Genomic DNA, 21,910 nt, shown 5'->3' on the forward strand with positions numbered 1-21,910 from the left:
ACTGTTTTAAGCGCTGGGGTAGATACAAGGTAATCAGGTTATAATAATAATGATGGCATTTGTTAGGCGTTTACTATGTGTGAAGCACTGTTGTTGGATGCATAAAGACAGTTAGCTTACATCATGCAAGATGCTGAATGTCCTTGTTTCAATTTTCACCATTTAGTGGTTATTATCCACTACAATAATAGTTGTGATATTTAAGAGCTCACTATGTACCAAACATTGTGGTTGATACAATAAAATCAGGTCATTGTCCCCATCTCTCTCGTGAGGTTCACAGTACCTCATAAATATTGTAAAAGAATTGAAAGCTTAAAAAGAATTGCCATCTTTGGATAAAGTCACTATAAATAATTTCAAAACAACACTATGTGCAAATCAGTTGATTATTTTGGAGATCTTCGATTTTTTGGTGGTTGTTATTTAACGTAATTACAGAGGACTTAGCAGAGACACCAACTGCTGGTCACATGGTCTGACACCCTCATTTCTCACAATTTTCTCATTCTCCATGAGTCTGAAGAACTTTCATGATCTGAACATCACTTTGCCAGCCACGCTATGCTCCATTAGTGAATGGTTGGGACGGAGCTGGCAATGGCCAAGGCTGAATTCAGCACCATTAACAACAGTGACAGGCCATCCTACAATACGTTCATCCCAGAGATACAGCTTTGTCCTGGGATAGACGTGATAATCAGATTGGACACAGTCTCTGTCGCACATGAGGCTTGCAGTCTATGTTATGTTACAGATGAGGAAAAGTGAGGAACAAAGAAGTTAAGCACTTGCCCAGGATCATACAGCAGGCACTAGCCCAGGCAAAATAAAATACACAAACCAGAAGGATACATACAATTCCATTTTCACACTCTCAAAATATGCTGAATAAATTCAATTTTCCTAGAGAAGAGCTCCTGAAATAATGCCTGCCTTCTGTAACTCATTAAAAATAGAGGGCTGAGTTTTGCACGTATACCCTTGCATCCAAATTGCATTCAAAATATTCTTACTCAATATTGAAGATCAACTAATAGTTTAAAATATTTAAGGAAACAGTCCCAAGGAAATGCAAGTGGTACGTAACCAAGGTAGCAGTTGGCCACTTCATTAGGGAAGAGAAGAATCATGGCCTAGTGGATAGAGAATGGGCATAGGAGTCAGAAAGACCTGTGTTCTAATCCTGGCTCTGCCACTTGTTTGCACTGTGACCTTGGGCAAGTCCTTTCACTTCAATGTGCCTCAGTTACTCCATCTGCGAAATGGGGATTAAGACTTTGAACCCCATGTAGGACAGGGTTGTCCAACCTGATTACCTTGTATCTACGCTGCACTTAGTACAGTGCCCGGCACAAAGTAAGTGCTTAAATTCCATTTTTAAAAAGTTAAGGAAAAACACAGACATTTCCCTTGGAATCACTTGGTCCTAACTTTCCGGAGAAGTGACATCAGGCAGATTATGGGGGTAGTTCTAGGGAGTGCTTCCTCCCTTTCCCCACAAAAAGCATGAGATAAAGAGGAATGTTCTGTTGAGTGTAATATATAGGGTGTTCAATGTATGCAATGTTCATTTTACATGCATACTTACAGAGGGATGAAATTACTTGCCTGAATTTCTTAGCCTCCCAAGATAGCAGCTATAATAGAGTCCCTGGGTGGGAGGGCTGAAAATTCACCAAAGAATGCTCTGAGAAAGATGTCAACTAACAATTTTTTCAAGACCCCAGATCTTGATTCATGATATCATAAGGGCGAGAACAATAAAATGTGCTCAATACACCCAAGCAGAAGGTAGGTAACAAAACACAATAAAACACCCTGTTTTGAGCTTTAACTGAAGACAGAGCCTGGGAAAAAACAACAACAAAAAAAGCCTCTGCTGCAAATGCATATACTGCACCTCCCTCTGTCTTTGCCAACCTGATATCCAACTGATTAGTTAACGCAAAAGCACGTCTCAGTCCATTATCTAAATCCCATAATCTTTTGCTAACATTTAATATTTGAGTACCTAGTCTGTGCAGAGGACACTTCAAAGCACACTATAAGAACAATCAACTTGGTCTCTGCCCTGGAGGAGCTTACTATCTAATATGGGAGGCAGGCAGAATGTACAAACTGGATATGTACTATAGGAGCAGGAATGCTACTACTACTACTACTGATAATAATAATAATGTGATCAATGATAAGCTTTAACTATGTGCCAAAGCATGTGTTCAATGTTAAACTCTTACTATGTGCCAAAGCACCGCACTAAGTACTGGGGGAGATACAATACAATCAGATCCCTGCCTCACATGGGGCTCCCAGTCTGAGGGAGGAAGAACAGATATTTAATTACCATTTTACAGATGAGGAAAGTGAGGCACCGATAAGTAATTTGAGTTGCCAAGGTCACAGCAGGCAGATGGTGGAGCTGGGATTAGATAAAACATAGAAGAAAAAAAATAAATGGAGTAAACAAACAGTCACAGAAATGCTGAGGATGGCTGATGGGATGATAGAACAAGAGGGGATGGGGATTTGAGTTTTATAAATGTAGGGACCCATTTCCTGCCCCAATTAAGTCAATATCCCAGTTTCAACAACCCAACACTCGATCCTTACTCTTATCTCCAACACTTCTGCTGGTACATTTTTATTTCATCCTTTCATAGCTATACTACTTCCTTCTTTTCCTTAATTTTTCCCCTGCTATTTGAAAATAATAATTAAATTGTAGTAGTACATGGTAAGCTCCTTGATGGCTCCTGCTGTACTTTCCCAAGGGCTGAGCACTTCGTAAGCACTTAATAAATACCACTGATTGACAGAGAAAGAAAGAAAGAGTGAAAGAGTGTGTGCTATTTTTCCCTTGTAAGAAAATAGGTCAATTCAAATTAAAGAGATAAAAGACCCAAATATGGGTTCTTAGGTGATTCCACACTGCCTCCAGGAGAGGCAAAAGGAAGAAAAGTCAGCTTGGGTAAGGCACGGGGGATTCTGTGAACTGACCAGACCAGACCAGTATGAATGCTAATTGATTGCTACCATGATTGCTTAACTGGAACAATTAGAACACAAGCCCAGCAGATCAGCAGATTCTCCAGATGATTTCTCATCTAATGGCAAAGGTGTGTAGTTTTTCAAGATGACTATGCAGTTACAGCATAAAATCTACCTAGCTCTGAAGCAGCGTGGCCTAAAGGAAAGAGCAGGCCTGGATGCTTGAGGACCTGGGTTCTACTATTCATTCATTCAATCGTATTTACTGAGCGCTTACTGTGTGCAGAGCACTGTACTAAGCACTTGGGAAGTACAAACCGGCAACATATAGAGACCGTCCCTACCCAAGAATGGGCTCACAGTCTAGAAGGGGGAAGACAGACAACAAAATAAAACATGTAGACAGGTGTCAAAACCATCAGAATAAATAGAATTATAGCTATATACACAGCTACACACACTGTCAGGAGTGTAGCTTCGATTCTGGGAGACTAACTACACCCTGACACTTTGTTTTTTGTTTTTGTTTTTTATGTTATTTGTAAAACGAGAAGCAGTGTGGCTTAGTGAAAAGAACCCGGGCTTGGGGGACAGAGGTAGTGGGTTCTAATCCTGCTTCTGCCACTTGTTAGTTGTATGACTTTAAGCGAGTCACGTAACTTTTCTGGGCCTCAGTTCCCTCATCTGTAAAATGGGAATGAAGCCTGTGAGCCCTACGTGGGACACCCTGATCACCTTGTATCTTAGAACAGTGCTTTGCACATAGTAAGCGCTTAACAAATGCTATCATTATTATTATTATGTGCCAGGCACTGTTCTAAGTGTTGGGGTAGATACAAGCTAATCATGCTGGACACAGTCCATATCCCACATTCATTCATTCTTTCATTCAATCGTAACTATTGAGCCCTTACTGTGTGCAAAGCACTGTACTAAGCCCTTAAGAGAGTTCAATATAACAATAAACACACATTCGCTGCTTGCAAGGAGCTTACAGTCTAAAGGAGGAGACAGACTAACGTCTATAAATAATAACATGGAACTCAGTCATAATCACCATTTTACAGATGAAGTAACTGAGGCACAGAGAAGTGAAGTGATTTGTCCAAGGTCAACAGACAAGTGGCGGAGTGGGGATTAGAACCCAAGTCCTTCTGACTCCCAGGCATGGGCTCTATCCACTAGGCCAAACTGCTTCTCTGTTGTTTGGGATCTTGCTTGCCATTTGATATTGAGTCTAAACCCCTGAGCAACGCGCTGGTGGAAATAGTTAAGGAGCCGGATGTGGCATGGTGCGCGCGTGCGTACATGCATCTGTGTGATCCACGTCTCCCAGCCTTAGAGAAAGTTGGACAACACTTCAGATCTGCATCACCCTGCCAACCTCTTCTGCACGTCCTGCCTCCCATGAAATCATTTTTAAGGCTGAGGCCCTTTCCCCTCCATCCAGTGTGAAGTGGGGTCAGTGCAGGGGAAGGGTCTAATACAGTCCTGGGGTGGGCTGCCATACACACCCTCCCTTCTGTGGGTTGAGGCAGGTTACATGTCTCCCACCAGCTCTCCCCACCCCCAACCCCTCACTCTTAGATTGGGATAAATCAGGTGCTTCCCTGATTCTTTTTGGCCACCAGTTTCCTTGGAAGTAAGTTTGCCCAATATTAAGTCTGAATGGATGGCAAGACAATATTTCCTAAATGAAGTTTGGATTTAGGAAGATCTAGGAACCAGGAGGAAGCAAAGGAGTCCAGGGACTTCTCATCTCTCTCAACTTCTTCTAGAACTTAAGCCCTTCTGCAAATACAGGCTGCCAGGGAAGATTTTCACTGGACACTGCACCATCATGAGTCAGTTTCACTCCTAAACAAGGCAAAATGACCTAGTGGAAAGTCTAATCCCAGCTCTGCTACTGACCTGCTGTGAAAGCTTGGGCAAACCTCTCTCAGCCTCAGATCCCTCATCTGTAAAATAGGAATAAGATACCTGCTCTACCTCCCTCTCTGAGTCCCATGTGGGACAAAGTCTGTGCCCAATCTGATTGTCTTCTGTCTCTACATTATCATATAGCACAGTGCCTGGGCACATAGTAGCCCTGAATCAAATCCATAATTTGGTCTTACTTTGATTTGCCAATTCCCAGCTGCTTTCAGTACACTTCAAGAGAACAGATACTCTGGTTTAAAAAATAATCCACTTATGGGTAGAAGGGCAATGTTAATGGACTGGAACCCAGGGGTCGGTGACTTAAATTCCTGTAGCTGCTAAAGCATAGGACTTAACTCAGTCCACATTAACATGCCTAAAGTCCAAGTGAGAGTGATTCTGAGAGACTCTGACCTCTACTAATATGCAATTTTTATACTTCCGCAGGATTAATTTTAAAAGAAATTTAATAAAAATATCAATCAATGGTTTTTGAGTGCAGAGAACCCTGCTACTCTTATAATTGTGCAATACAATAGAATTGGTAGACAAGATCCCTGCCCAGGAGGAGCTTAGTCTGGAAGTGGAAACAGACATTCAAATATGATTACAGATAGGAGAATTTCACCCGAAGCCTTACGTCCCATTTTCTTTCAATATACTTCGTCCTGAAGGCAGGGGTAGGACTGGATGACCTTTCAAGGTCAATCAACCCAAGCATTTCTACAGTGCCCACAATGTGTCCTGGAAAGACCGTGCAGTGACTAATTTGGGCCCGGTGCCTGACCGACACAGGGCTCACGAGCTAAAAGTGGGAAGTCAGACTTCCAAATAGAAAATACAAAAACAGAAGCAACAGTAACAAAGTAAACATTCTGCTTCCCCCGTCTCAGCTATGCCAATGTTTGAAAGGCTGGCTTGGTTCCCACAAGCTGGGGATGAGGGGTGGGTGATAAGGGATGGTCCCACCCTTCTGGTTGCTCCCCATGGGCCATCGAGCTCTAAAGAAAGGAGGTCTGCTTGCCTCAGGGAGCAGTGGGATGTGGTTCCCATGACATCGGGGGAAGGAGCGGGGACACCCCCAGCCCTCAGCTCACTCCACGTGAACCCAGTCTTGGCCTGGCGGTACATCTGAGACCTCTGGCACCAACAGCAGCTGACTGATATCATCGTACCTAGCACTCAGCGTCCAAAAGTTGTCCTTCAGGCTGGTGGCAGGCTGTGTTGGACCATTTGGAAGAGGATGAGAATCCCACTTCATGGGCTGTGTTGCCCAGTGGAAAGAGCCCAGGCCTTAGTGTATGAAGACCCAGTTCAAGACCCACCTCTGCCACTTGTCTTCTATATCACCTGGGGCAAAGTTCTTCACCTTGCCAGGCCTCAATTTCCTCATCTGTAAAATGGGGATGAGATAGATCATGAGCCCTATGGGAGATAGGGACTGTCCAGTCTCACAGCTTTCTTTCTGCCCAAGCTTTTAGCACACAGTAGGTGCTTAATACATGCCATAATTATTGTTAAGGTAAATGCTCCCAAAGGTCTCAATTCCTCTGATCCCAAAAGATAACTTCCTGGTGAACAATAATTGAATTTGAATCCTAGAGTAGTTAAAATCCATACTGACTTATGTACCCTAATGATGCACTTACCCCTACCCACAGCCATCCTTCCTCTTCTACCTGTAAACTAACACAATGCCCATTTAGTCCACTGGTCTGCATGCTCCTTGTGGCAGGGATCGTATCTATTAGTTCTAGGGCACTCTCACCAGCTCTTAGTTCAGTGGCTCTGCCCACAATAGGCACTCAAAGCTGTCGGTTGATTACAGTATGCAATCGTTATTTTTCAATCAGCCTTTCAAAGAGCTATGAGTTATGATTCTTTGAAGATATGTATTTCTTAAAAATCATTAAATAAAATCAGCAAACAGAAAAGTATCTGATTGAATAACGCAAGCCAGACGAAGCACTGAAACCACAAATGGTAGAATATAGTCTGCTTCCACCATTTTGATTTAATATAGTCAAGTAATTCCTTCTAGCACTCACCCTAATTCTACCCGAGCTACCTTAGGGATGGAGAGCCTGGATTTTATTGTAAAAAACTATCTCGTGCTAGAATGATCATATGGCAAGATGGCTCGATGCTTTGAAATCTCTTTCAAATTAAAACCACAGCCCACTTGGAGGATTTACATTGATTTTAAGTGGTACATATAGTGTTTGGAATCACTGCAAAATGTGTTTGACAGGCTAGTAAAATATTTCTGAGGCTGCTGTTCTGAACAGAAATCTTGGAGTCACCACATAACAAATCTTTTAAGGGAGGAATTGTTTTTAAGCAATTCAAGGCTAATTGAACAACTAATTCCTTCAGACAAGAGTTGGACATTCTACACTGTTCCTTGACTTCAGAGGTGCTCAGTTAATACTACCACCACTACTTGGAGGGCATGTTTCAGACGGGGAGCAGGGGAGGCCTCCTTGGGAGTCCTCCAGCAGTGGACATTTTCAGAATAGAGATTTTAAGGTCTCAGAATATATAAGATGAGCACTCCATCAACAAGAGACTGGAGAAATCAGCAAGTTAATAATGACTTGAGCTGTTTCTGGATAAGTGTTTTCAAATTATTAAAAACTTGAAAAATGAAGAGTCGACTCTTCAACTATATCAGCCCAAGGGTTAAGCTGTATTTCTCACTTTTAATTGCAAAGGCCATTAGAAATACTGCAATAGACCGGCTATCTTATACAATTATCAAGCTCTAGAGGTCACCAATTAGAACCCTGCAAGGATTTGAATTAAAAAAAGCTTTGTGATTAGGTGAAGTAATGATCCAAAAAAGAGATTAGTTCTGTTCAAACTGCACTCATTATAAAACCCATTTCCTTTGTGTGAAGATTCAATGTCTTTCCCATTTGTCCCACTGGCGTTATCACACTAGGAGATAGAAATATGACTGTACTAATGATATTCTATACAGACCTATAATAAAAGTACTTAAGTATATATTACTTCCATATCTAACAGGAGACAAATTCATATTTTCCTATTGTTCAGATGAACGACAAATCAGACTATAAGGCTGAAATCACCAGGTGTTTCTTAGATAATTGAAATAAATACAAAACATGCTAAAATTGTGATCTTTCCCTATATCCCGTTCAATATCCTGATCAGTTTTTTTTTTACATCTAAGACAATTACTAACACACTATAGTCCATAGATAGAAAAGAAAAGATAGGGACTGTGACAATCACATTTTCTGATGTTGACTGTCCCTGGCTTCTTTGTCTTGCAAGCCTCTCCAAAGATAACTGAAGTTTCAGAAATCATTAAGCCCTAAAGAATGCATCCATCTATACTGATGTTGCTTAAGGACTGAATCACTAAAGCCAGAATAAGCTATTCAGACCTTAGAGGGAGATGCAAATAATTACCTTAATGTTGTCTCTAGATTGTAAGCTCCTTGAGGGCAGGTATTATGCCTACTTCCCCTACAGTAATCACCCAAAGACTTAATATGGTGTTCTGCACGTGGCAGGTCAATAAATATGGCTGAAAATGATGTCAGCATGTATTCTTTCTCTTTAGGTTATACATATACACACACACACACACACACACACATTTACACACATGCATGTGATTATATAGCAAACGTCCCTTCTTAAATCTTTTGTGAGCATTTGTGCACCTCCAAATTAGATTGGCAGGCGACTGATGCCTGAGCTGAGAGTGTCTGGCACAGTTCATTCCCCATGACTAAAGAGACAGGCAGGGTGCAAAGGAAACCCTGCTTCAGGAGACCATTTGACACGCTCACAGTCACAGCAAAGGAATCAGAAGCTAGTGTCACTTTGAGGAAAGTCCAGCTGCAGGAACACAATCACCCAAATCACTGAGTACAGGCATTTGGAAAAAGCTACAAGAAGTCATCTGTTCCAGCCTCCTGCCTCCACACAAATGAATAACTAACCCATCCAAGATTTCTTTGAACTCTCCAGTGATGGAGCCTCCACAACCATCACCATCATCAGTGGTGTTTACACTGCATCTCCTGAGCAGGAAGCACCGAACTGAGCATTTAAGGGGCTACAGCATAAGCAAGAGATGACCACTGGCCTCCATGGAGCTTCCACTCTAAAAAGGAGGGCTGGCCAATAGAACATACTTCCAAACAATAGGTGCATCCTCCTGTGGAGTCCCTATTTGAAGTTTCATTAATCAATGGTATTTACTGAGCACTTACTGTATGCAGAGCACTGAATTAGGCATTTGGAAAAGTACAACACAACAGAGTTGGTAGACATGTTCCCTGATCAAAAAGAACTTACAGTCTTGAGAACCCAGGACCATCTGCATGTAAAGCAGACTTGATAACCACTACACTATGGAACCAACAATTTTATCTTCACAAAATCTCTACTGCCTGAATTTAAACCTAATCCCTTTCATTCAATCCTTGGTGGCTGAGGGTGAAAGCTAATCATAAAAACACTTCACCCACTAAAAAAATGGCCACCCCCTAATTGAAATTTTTAATGTACAAGGATAAAAGTTGTATCATAGTCTTGAGGCTGAAAATTGCATGCAGGGGGTGGGGTTCAAACTCATTACGGAGGACCTGGAATAAGGAAGTTTTTGTTGGCAAATTTGAGAAAGAATGTGTTGTGAAGAAGAAAGCAATGGCAAATCCAAAAGTAAGAAGAAAGAAATGAAGGAACAACATTGCATTTTTAAGTATTATTGTATGAATCGTTTTTAATAAAAGAGTCATACAATATAAACAAAAACCTCTTCTTTAGGTTAAACCAGACCAATTCCTTTCACCTTTCTTTATATAAACAATCCCTCCCTCCTCACCCCTGCCCATTTCATGATCTTGCACGCTATCCTCTAGGCTCTTGAAAGGTTCCCCAAATCCTTTTTACAGCCCGGTAGCCAACAATGGACACAATACCTTTAAGACCAATGCAAAAACCTGGTGAATGATGGTTCCCTCCACTAGTCCCCCATCCCTTATACTAAGCTCTGGGGTAGGTAGGTACAAGAGAAACAGATGGGGCTCAGAGTCTAAAGGGGAGCGAGAACAAGTAATAAATCCACATTTTACAGATGAGGAAACTGAGGCACAGAGACAAAGTGACTTGCCCAAGGCTACAAAGCAGGCAAATCATGGATTCAGAATAAGAAACCAGGTCCTCTGACTCCCAGGCTATGCTCTTTCCACTAGGGCACGATGCATCTTAGCTCTCTTCTATCCACCTTTGACCTGTCTTGAAAGCTAATGCCATACTGACACCACCCTCTCTGTCTGTCAGGCAAGCTGCCCCTCTTGAACCTGTTTTCTATTGCCTAACTCTTTGCCATTGGCCAACACACTGCTGCTGAAGCAGAATTCAGTGACAATGAAGCCTTTAGTTGTCTGTAGAGTTTAATGCATTCCTTCAGTTTAGTTAATTAGTCCCTAGCATTTTGCTGATTCTGAAAAGCCATTCACAGTCACCTGAACACCTCCCAGTGTGAAGGTTTCTGCAAACACCATGGAAGTACATAGCTCCTGAGAAACCCACTCCAGGATCCCAGTGGCAAATTTAGCTGGTAGATTTGGAGATTTCCCCATAGGTCTGCGTCAAGAATCTAACCAGGTCCCTTTTTAGGACCTTGAACATGATTTCCTGAAACAGCTCTGCTTTACTCCACTGATGATGGAGACATGGGGACTGGTCCAATAATCCCCTTCAATTTTAGTGTGACCCAATCATATCACAGAGACATCTCAAGTCCTGGAGGAATATTCTGAAGCAGTCATTTAACTAGTGAGTTTCGCAGTCAGGTTCACCAGTAGTGACAGACACTTAGGCAAGGTCCACGAATACCATGAGGCAGCCCTGGTCTCTTGTACTTTCCCTGCATCCAACATACTGCAGAGATAATGAAGGTTTGCTCCCAAGAACATTCACTTGACAACAACCATCAGTAGCTGATCCTGAGGTCCCCTGGCTAGGTTCTTGCTGCCAAAAGAGAGCAATGATTTGCCTTTATAACTGCCATGATTTTTCATCTCTCTTTTTGAGGTTCGTGATAGTGGTGGCACCTTTGAGATCTGCAGCATCCCTTTCAAGCTCCATAGATTGTGGAAGAGGTTGAGGAAATGTAAAAGCAGGGTGCCTCCTCCAGACCCATACAGCACAGCCAGTATGCCACTGGGTCCAGGTGCCTTGTAAGTCTTCCAGGCTCTGTTGCAGTGACTTCCCCAACCAATCCTTGGTGAAAAGTGCCCTGTCTTTACATTTTGGAAGTTTTTCAATGTTTTGCTGGGCCTTGCCTTCAGTATTAGCAGATGGGCTGTGAAGAGTAGTACACCATTGTTGCAATCTCTTCAGAACTTCTGTGAAGAGGCTAGAGTTGCCCTCACTCTACAAGATGATAGCACATCTCTAACAATTTGTAGGCCTTCCTGGTGTATTGGAGAAAGTTCATGAGGTTATCTGGTGGTGCCTGGCTATAAAAGTCAAAGAAAAAGACATGAAGATCTCTGAGGTGTTCATTACTTTGACGGGCTCCATTAAAAAGGGCCACCATTCCGGTTTATTTTTTTATGGTATTTGCTAAGTGCTGACTATGTGCCAGGTGCTGTACTAAGTGCTGGGGTAGATTCAAGGTAATCAGGTTGGACACAGTCCATGTCCCACAAGGGGCTCACAGTCTTAATCTACATTGTATAAATGAGGTAGCTGAGGCACGGAAGTGCAGTGACTTGTCCAAGGTCACCCAACAGAAAAGTGTTGGAGCTGGGATTAGAACCCAGGTCCTGATTCCCAGGCCCATGCTCTACCCATTAGGCAATGCCACTTTCTCATACACCTGAGGGGGTAGGGGGGAGACTAATTTAGCAGAATCACCCATCATCCCTTTGGACAGCAGGAAGTGGTCAATCTGGGCCCATGACAAAAGCTGTGAGAGAAGCCCGGACAGGGAACATTGTGTCTACCTGCCCTTCTATTACTGACCCAACTGGCAGGAGAAAACTCACCTCCCTCACATAGTGCCTACGTGGCACCTGTTTAAAGCACACAAAGTGAGAGCTTTCCTGATTATTCCAAAATTCATTCTGTTAAAACACAAGCTGTATACAGAGACGAGAGTGACACAGCCATCTGGGTAGTGGAGTAGTCAAAAGACTTTAATACTCAATCAATCTTTTGGTCCATAAGGTACTTAGTTAAGAAATTACCCTTGAGAGACAGGTTATAATTTCCAGGCCCAGTGACAATTGATTGATCTGCATTAAGGGAGGAAACCCAGAAGGAACTTTGCTACTTTCTAGAACTAAGGCAATTAAAGGTAAATTGTGAGAGATTTATTCTCACCCACCATGAAGGTTCCTAGCTCAAAGCCAGACAGACACTTAATTTTTCCCAGTGGTTAAACCTCTTCAGATATTTGTTTATAAACTTAGCACCCGAAGATGAAGAGGCTAAAGCTACTGTGCTTTGGGTCCTTAAATCAGCTTCTAAAATCCTGTTACCACCAGCACTATTTAAGAATGGCCACCTCTCTCTCACCTAAGACCATTTTTTGAAGAAAACTGGTTAGTTGGAAATCACTGTAAACTCTAAGTTCCTTGTGGCAGGGATTGTGTCTACCAGCTCTATTGTATTATATTTTCTCAAGCACTTAGTACAGTATTCTGCACATTGTAGGCACTCACATATCATGAATTTGTGTGTGTGTGTGTGTGTGTGTGTGTGTGTGTGTGTTGTATTTAAGTGCTTACCAAGTGCCAGGCACTGTACTAAGTAAGTGCTGGGATACATAAAAGGTAATCAGATTGGACACAGCCCATGACCCACATGGAGCTCACAATCTTAACCTTCATTTTAAAAATTAAGGAACTGAGGTACAGAGGACTTGTGACATGCCCAAGATTACACACAGCAGATGAGTGGCGGAGCTGGGATTAGAACTCTGTCCTTCTGATTCTCAGAACCATGCTTTATCTACTAGGCCATGCTGGTTGATTAAAATCCATTTCCCTGCCTGGTCTTACAAGGCCCACTGAACATGAGCAAGAACTGCAACCTGCAGACAAGCCTTACTTCTTTGGGGTCCAAAACTAGAAAATCTGCCTCTGGATCCAATAACACTTCTGGGTTTCAAGACTGTTTATCCACCGCTGCTGCATAAGAAGTCACCCTTTGTTTAAGCAGTTCTGGGGTACCTGTGTCCAGATTCTAATGGCAGCAAACTATGTTTGGGGAAGCTGGCATCAGAATAGGAATAACATCACAGACTGGCACTTTACAATAGAAACTTAATAACGCTTCCTGGAAGCTGTATTGGAGGAGCTAAGTGGTTGATTTCCCCAATGAAATCTCCTGGAGGACCCGGAGATGCAGGCATGTGGAACTGCAGGTGATGTTTACCTGCTGAGAGCACACGTCTATCAGAGTTTTAATTGGAGTAGAATGAACTAAATTTCTATGAATACATAACCACCTTAGTAACTTTTCAGTGGAAAAGTGTTTATCATCTTTGAAACATTTGCTATTCCAAGAGCTAATTAAGTGCACAAACTGTGTTGTGAATACCAGAAGGCACTATATGTACAAATCATATTGTTAATTATCCCACTGACAAGCATCAGTGGAACAGGTATTACATGCAAATGCTGCTTTCCTGCTAGAGCCATTCAACTGAGCAATCGCAAGCAGGGAACAAGTCAGGATGAACCAGGAACAAAAACTGCATATCTGGGCTCATCATATGCAGCTATCACAAGTGACTGTTAACAGTTGCTTCTGATTCACCTGGTAATTCATGAGACTGTAAACTCCTCCTCTAGACTGTAAGCTCCTTTTTAAAAGAAAAATGGCCTATGTTAAGTGTTCACTTTGCCTGGCAATATACTAAACGTGGGGGTAATTGCAAGAGCATCAGATTGGACACAATCTCTGTCCCACATGGGACTCAAAGTCTTAATTTCCAGAAGCAGCGTAGCACAGTGGATTGAGCATGGGTCCAGGAGTCAGAAGGACCTGGGTTCTAATTCCAACTGCCACTTGTCTGCTGTGCGACCTTGGGCAAGTCATTTAACTTCTCTTTGCCTCAGTTCACTCATCTGTAAAATGGGGATTAAGACTGTGAGCCCTATGTGGGACAGGGACTGTGTCCAACCCAATTATCTTCTATCTACCCCAGTGCTTAGAACAGTGCCTGGAACATAATAATGTTAATAATAATAATGGCATTTATTAAGCACTTACTATGTGCAAAGCACTGTTCTAAGCGCTGGGGAAGTTACAAGGTGATCAGGTTGTCCCACAGGAGGCTCACAGTTTTGATCCTTATTTTACAGATGAGGTAACAGGCACAGAGAAGTTAAGTGACTTGCCCAAAGTTACACACAGCTGACAATCGGAAAAGTCAGGATTCGAACTCATGACCTCTGACTCCAAAGCCCGTGTTCTTTTCACTGAGCCATGCTGCTTCTCAAGTAAGCGCTTAACAAATACCACAATTATTATTACTACAAATGAAGAAGCTGAGGCACAGAGAAGTTAAATGACTTGCTTAAAGTCACACAGAAGACAACTGGGAGAGTCTGGATTAGAACTGAGGTCTTTCTGACTCTAGGGCCTGCACCCTATCTACTAGGCTACACTGCTTCTTCCTTGTGAACAGGGGGCCTGTCAACCAACTCTGTTGTACTGTACTCTCCCAAATGCTTAGTAGTGTTCTTCTCACAGTGAGCACTCACAAATACCACTGATTGATTGATTAATGCTTCCAGGGGAACAGCAGACCATGGCTATAGCTAGACCGTAAGCTCCTCAAGGGTAACTCTAAGTGAACTCTCCCAAACATTTTGTTCTGTGATCTACACCCAGCAGGAGCTCAATTGTCATTGACTGCTTAATTTTCCTACCTTCCCTATGGGATTGTGTCTATTTCATTCTCTCAAGTACTTAGTTCAGTGCTCTGCAAACAATAGATGCCAATACCTACCAACTGGTTACTTTCCCTGCTAGAGTACGCTACTTAGGGGCAGAGAGCTTGTCTACTAACTATTGTTCTTTCCCAGGTACTTAATACAGTGCTCTGTACACAGCATGCAGTCAATCAATATGCTTGAAGGATTGGTTACAAATGGCAAGCAACACAGCTGTCCAGCTCTTGGCCCCACCTGGAAGTGTGGCCTAGTGGATAAGCCTGAGAGTCAGAAGGACCTGGTTCTAATTCTGGCCCTGCTACTCATGTGCTGTGTGAAGTTGGGCAAGTTACTTCACTTCTTTGTGCCTCAGTTACCTCATCTGCAAAATGGGGATTAAGCCCTTGAGACCCATTTGGGAACTGGGCTGTGGCCAATCTGATTAGCTTGTATCTACCCCGGCATTTATTACACTGCCTAGAATATAGTAAGTACTTAACAAATACCACTTTAAAAAACAAAAGAGTGTGTTAGAACCAGTAAACTCTGAATGTACTGCCAAGCCTATAAGGAGAAGACAGGAAAGGGAGTATGGGGGGAAGAAACAGAAAAAAAAGATAGAAAATCAAAAGTGTCTTCACACATTCAAGCCAGTAAAGCAGCATTACTTTGACCCTGTCAATTACTGAACCGTATTGGGCAGTCTCTCAAGACAGTAAATATTATCAGTCCACCTCCCCTCCAGAGGTAATAAACCCTCAGCCAGATCCCTGGAAGGAGACTGGCATAGTTGGAAGGGCTGGAAGGCAGTATGGAGAAGTGGAAACAGCACAGACTGGGGAGTCTGAAGACCTGAGTTCTAATCCTGACACTGGCACTTGCCACCTTTGAGACCTTGGGTAAATCACTTAACTCCTCTATGGCAGTTTACTCACCAGTAAAATGGGGATTCAAAAGTATCCTCTCCCCAACTTAGAAAGTGCACCCAATGGAGGACAGGGACTGCGTCCAACCTGATTATTCTGTATCTACCCCACCAGCCCTTAGTGCAGTGCTTGGCATATAATAAGTATTTAACTAATACCACCATTATGATGATGATGAAGGGGAGGAGGGAAAGGAGGTGGAGGGGAGTCTAAAAGGATGGAAAAGGCTGGACTATTCTTTCTTTTTATGTTCTCTCAGCTGTCATCCTTTTCCCTTCCACTATGTCATCCTTCCTCTTCTCCTTTCCTACTTCACCTCTCCTTTCTCTCGTTACCATCCCTCCCCAACTCTCCAGAGGTATTAGGGACAAGTGAGGGTGGGAGTAGAAAGAGAACCCCACTCCTCACTGGCTCCCGCTACCTTAAATTGGTGAGACCAGCCTAAAAATCAGGCCAAATCAGAGCACTGTAAATAGCATGAAGACCTGGAGAAGAGAGCACAGGAGTGGTATGGAGGCAGGGGACAAGCTGGGTGAGGCTTGGGAATATACTGCTCTGCCCAGAGAAAAAGCTCGATTGAGAAGTACACAGACATCAAATGAACAGCTAATAAGTCCATAAAAGCCAACTTTGAGATTTTTCCTCAACTTTACTCTGCAACTCCCAAGTGTCCCCACGGCACTGAGATGGGCAAGGCTGGGAGTCCACATCGCTACCCCCAGCAGGCTTTCCCAGGAGATGTTTGCAATCCCACTACAGCAGACCCTGAGGGGAAAGCTGCCACACAAGGAGAGACTCCCAGGAAGCAATCAAGACAAGCCAGCTTGGATCCAACTCTTGAGTGGTTTAAGAGGCTCAACCACAGGCCTGCCAATATCAGTCAGCCTGGATCTTGGCCAGTACCAATTTATTTATCCTTTTTCTAGGCTACCTTCCCTTTCAATGTCTGTGCCGGTTGTCTGTTGAACTTCACAATGAACAGAAATTACACCTGGCTTTGCAGTGTGGTTGGGCACCGCGAAGTCATTCCCATGGTCATGCCTGGCCCTGTGACATGCAGAAGGAGACTGCTGGGAGAGTTGGTGGGGCAGCTGGCTGTTAACTTGGGCCCCTGGACTGAAAAGCTGTTTAATAATGGGAGTTTCCAGAGGCCTCAGCTGGAAACACCTGGACCACCACTCTTTTCGCGTTGTCCAGGGTGAAAAGCATTGTGGCCTCATGGAAGGCACATGAGCTAGAAGGCAGAAGACCTGGGTTCCAATCCTGACTCTCCACTTAACTTCAGGGTGACCTTGGGCAAGTCATTTTTTGGTGTCTCAGTTTTCTTAACTGCAAAATGGAGATACAATACCTGTTCTCTCTCCCCCTTAGACTGTGAGCTCCAGGTGGGACAGGCACTGTGTCCAACCTGATTATCCTGAATCTACCCCAGCACTTCGTACACGGCTGGGCACATAATAAGCACTTAAATACCACCATTGTTATTTTTTACTCACATCTACCCCTGCTACCACTGCTTCCACCACTGGGGGTTTGCCTGAGCTCAGGGTCATTTGGATGGAAAACTCTAGGCACCTGGGAAAGGCAGACTAACTCAGAGCAAGGGGCTGCAAGTGATCAAGACCATAAGATCTCACATATAAAACTAATGCAATACCATTTGTTCAATCAGAGCACTGTAGTGAGTGCCAACTCTATACAGAGCACTGTACCAAGCACATAGGAGAATAGACTCCATCCCTGCACACAATCTGTGTGCAGAGCAATGTACTAAGCACTTGGGAGAGTACAACAGAGATAGCAGACATGATCCCTGCCCTCGAGGAGCTCAAACTGGACCCTAAATAAATGCTGTTGCTGATTCAATAAGCACGGAAAGTATTCATGTCATACAAATCTAGATTCTTGGTCACTATTTCTTCCTTTAGTTACATTCTCAGATGGAGAAATAAAAACATGGACCAAGTTGTTTAAAAATAATGAGTGAACATGAACAGCCTCAACAGTAAGAAAAGCTCTCAAGTGGTCTCTCAATTATCTTTGGGCCTGATTTGGTCACAGCAGCCACTCATTGATCTTTTCACTGCTACTATATTTTCTTAATAAGCAAGCTCACAGGCCATAGGGTTAGGGGAACCTAACAGGAGAAAAATCATAGGGAGAAAAATTATAGAAAACACTTCTGAGGAAAGAGTGGATTTGAGACCCTCTAGAGGCTTTAGGCTACAATGCAGCATTTCCACAGATAAGGAGTGTTGTATGCACAGATACGAGGTTCTGATAACCAAAGAGACCTAATCAATAACCCCCTCTAGATCTTAAGCTCTTTGTGGGCAGGGAATGTGTCTGTTATATCGTTATACTGTACTCTCAAAAGAGTTTTTACAATGCTCTGCACACAGTAAGCGCTCAATAAATATAATTGACGGACTGACCGAAACCAATAAGATTTTGTCATCTAAACTGCAGGAGAAAAACGTGCGGGTGGAGTGCGAAGCAAACACCGGCTGTTGTGCCAAACTGTGGAATGTCTAACTGGAATCACGAAGTCATTTTATTTAATCTCCTTTATGAGTTAAAGCTGCAGTTTAATAAGAAGCATGCTGTTACATACCAGCAAATGACTCTAAATACAAGTAATCAAGTGGTTTTTTTGAGTACCTCTTGAATGCAGAGGCTTGTACTCAGGACTTGGAAGGGGTCAGTAGAGGGAGAAGATGTAATCCCTACCCCAAAGGAGCTTACAGTATGGTGGATGAGACAGACAGAAACTAATTTACAAAAGAAGGAAAAAGTGACTTGGAAAGATGGAGACATGCCAGAACAAGTGCTTACATAAACAGTGTGTATAAGCGATATGTGCAAAAGTGCTATGGGGGTTTGTGAGAGTAAAGGTGAAAGTGGGAGGGGACCTGCCTCTCACCCACTAACTTCTCTAAGAAGCAAAGAAACTAAAATAGGGTTTAAAGAGTTGGGCATGCTCCTGTCACATGATTATCTGTTAATGGATAAAAAGATATGGGGAAATTCATACTCTTGCTCTTTGCATTTTTTATGGTAATTGTTAAGTGCTATGTGCCAGGTAGTGTACTAAGATTTGTGGTAGATACAAGCTAATCAGGTTGGATACAGTTCATTTCCCATACAGGGCTCACAGTCTTAAATCCCCATTTCTACAGATGAGTAAGGCACAGAGAAGTTAAGTGACTTGCCCAGGGTCACACAGCAAACAAGTGGCAGAGCCAGAATTAGAACCCAGATCCCTCTGCACTGTTTCAATGCTGTGTTTTTTTATTAGTAGCTTTCTACAACTTTGGCAAAGACTTTAAGCAAAGGCATGACAACCAATTTGTCGATTCTAGCTTCCCTGAATCTACCTAGTTTGGGCTCATTGGTCACCATCTGGTTTTCCTTCCAGAAATGGAGATGGCTGCAACAACCCCTGAAAGAAAGGTCACTGAAAGTCCAAATCACACTAAAGAGGAGTCATTCTGATTTCAGTTGTCCACAATTTTTTTTCTGAAAGACAAAAAAATGCTTAGAGGTCGTGCATGGTGTCTACTCCATAATGAAATTCAAATTTAGCAAACGAGTAGCCAAAACCTCAAGTCTCTATTGAAGTTGTGTCCAAGGAAAAGTCTGCTCCCATCCAATAGCACTGGGGCGTGACAAAGCGCCGTTCCTAGAACCAGGGTGTTACTAAAGCAATTCTTCACAGCCAAGAAAATAGCCTATTTAGATGCGCTTCACACAAGTTTGCTAATTTGTCCTGGGCTAGTATTTCTTTCTTAACATTAGTGTTTATAGACCTGGTAGAGCTATTCTTGTTTCATAAGGCAAAGATACATTAAAGTTAGAATACATCTAATTAGATCAGACAGCCAACCCCTAATGATTTGGATCCTACTTCTCCACTTTGAGGATTATCAGGGTCCTCTGTTTCTCTCCTTTTGGATAGGCGGACACCTTCTTAATCGTTGGGTGTCCAATTTGCACTTCCACCGGATGGTGGCCAGGAAAATAAAAGGAGATGAACTCTGCAACTGATCAACTTTGTTCCTTATCAGTACCTCTTATTAGAAGAGGGAAAGAGGTTAACAACTTCTGGCTAAAATGAGGTTGATTACCCAGGGATTTTAATTATCGATATCATCTCCATCTTCCATTGCTTCAGATAATCAGAAAAAGTTGTATTCACCCTTCTTCCAATCAGGGTGAATCTATATTGCTTGAATACCTCAAAAAGACTGTAGCAGCCACAGTCAATTTGAACTGTTTCTTACTGAGTATATCAAATAATTCCCCTAATAAATGTGAGCTCCCTGAGGGTAGGGATCATGCCCGCCAACTCTGCTGGACTCTCGCAAGCACTTAGTACAGTGCTCTGCACACTGGAGGCCATAAGCTCCTCCAAGCTCCTCCAATATTCTTGATTAATTTTAATCAGTCAGTGCCCTTTGGAAAAAAAAAAGCACATTCAGCTAGGATGGGCATCTGAGCCAGTTAATGTGCCCCAGTATCTCTGACCAATGACCACTGGAGGCAGGTGTTGTATGGCCCTCCACCCATCTCATGTAGCACTGGGCTGTCACGCATTACTGTCTCCAAGGTCACCAGACCCTTTACTTAGAGACTCTTCTCAGGGACTTCCCTTGTGGGGCTCTATGTGAGTTGGGGGAAGGGAGGGGCAAATTTTAAATTTAGGAGGTGAAAGTGAAGGGAAGAAAGCCTCCTCTCCCCCATCCTCGCCAAGATGCTTGCTGCTGGGCAGTCACACCTGGTCGGAAGGTTGGGCCACCTCGGGGAACTGTCTGGCAAACCAGCGTGGCTCAGTGGAAGGAGCATGGGCTTTGGGGTCAGAGGTCATGGATTCAAATCCCGACTCCGCCAATTGCCAGCTGTGTGACTTTGGGCAAGTCACTTAACATCTCTGTGCCTCAGTTACCTCATCTGTAAAATGGGGATTAAGACTGTGAGCCCCCCCATGGGACAACCTGATCACCTTGTAACCTCCCCAGTGCTTGGAACAGTGTTTTGCACATAGTAAGCACTGAATAAGTGCTATCATTATTATCATTATTAACCTCTGTCCAGGGCCTGTGGCCAGCTCACAAAGGGTAGGGAATAAGCTATTGGAAGAAACTGTCCAGTGTTCTCGGAACCCTCCTTAGGAGGACGACATTGTAGCTCTGAAACCTCTGCACACATTAGCCCATAGGGATGTTAATATAGACCACCTTTGGCATCTCCTAAGAGCCCAGACAAATAAAGAATCCAATGTACAAATAGCTGCAAACCCTAGCTGCTGCAGCAAGTTATAAATCTGCTCACTGGAATGCATGGGGGGGGAATGAAATCATTCATTCTTCTTTAATTGCAAGGTTAAATCGCACAAGAAATATCTATCCTGATGCTTGATCTGCAGCCTAGTTCTAATAATAATAATAAAATGATAATGATGGTATTTATTAAGCCACATGCTGGGGAGATGTAATCGGATCTGAAAGAGTCCCTATTCCTTCACTGAGTTCACCTGAGATTTAGAAGAGATATTTTACAGATGAGGAAACTGAGGCACAGAGAAGTTAAGTGACTTGCCCAAGGTCATGTAGTTCACAAGTGGAGGAGCCAGAACTAGAACCCAGGTTTCCTGACTCCCAAGCCATACTTTTTCTACTAGGCAAGAAATTCTAGGAAACACTTAGATCCAAAGACCCATGTTATTATCTGGACGAATGAGCAGATCCCAGATTTTTTTGCTTCCTCACATCCACTTTCAGGGGCTCTGACATGGAACTGTTTGACACAATGAAAACAGCATGGACTAGGAATTCAGAAGACATTGGTTCTAGTGGCTCTGACACGGGCCTGCTAGGTGGCCTTGGGGAGTGACTCACAACCTTTCTGACCCTCAGTTTCCTAATCTATAAAATGGGAATACGATTCCTGCTCTTATTCCCTCCTACCAACCGGGATTGATATCTAGTTCTATGAAATCAGTGATCATCTTTGAGAAATGCAGTGTGGCTTAGTGGAAAGAGCCCGGGCTTGGGAGTAAGCGGTCATGGGTTTGAATCCCAGCTCCGTCACTTGTCAGCTGTGTGACTTTGGGCACGTCACTTCATTTCTCTGTGC

General features: G+C 43.1%; 1 protein-coding gene across 3 annotated transcripts in view; it reads right to left on the minus strand.

The window, feature by feature from the left end:
• KHDRBS3 (KH RNA binding domain containing, signal transduction associated 3) overlaps positions 1–21,910 on the minus strand; it is a 129,707-nt gene that overhangs the window by 85,585 nt on the left and 22,212 nt on the right. The window lies entirely within an intron of this gene.

The sequence above is a fragment of the Tachyglossus aculeatus genome, chromosome 18 (genome assembly GCF_015852505.1).
Source record: "Tachyglossus aculeatus isolate mTacAcu1 chromosome 18, mTacAcu1.pri, whole genome shotgun sequence".
NCBI lineage: Eukaryota > Metazoa > Chordata > Mammalia > Monotremata > Tachyglossidae > Tachyglossus > Tachyglossus aculeatus.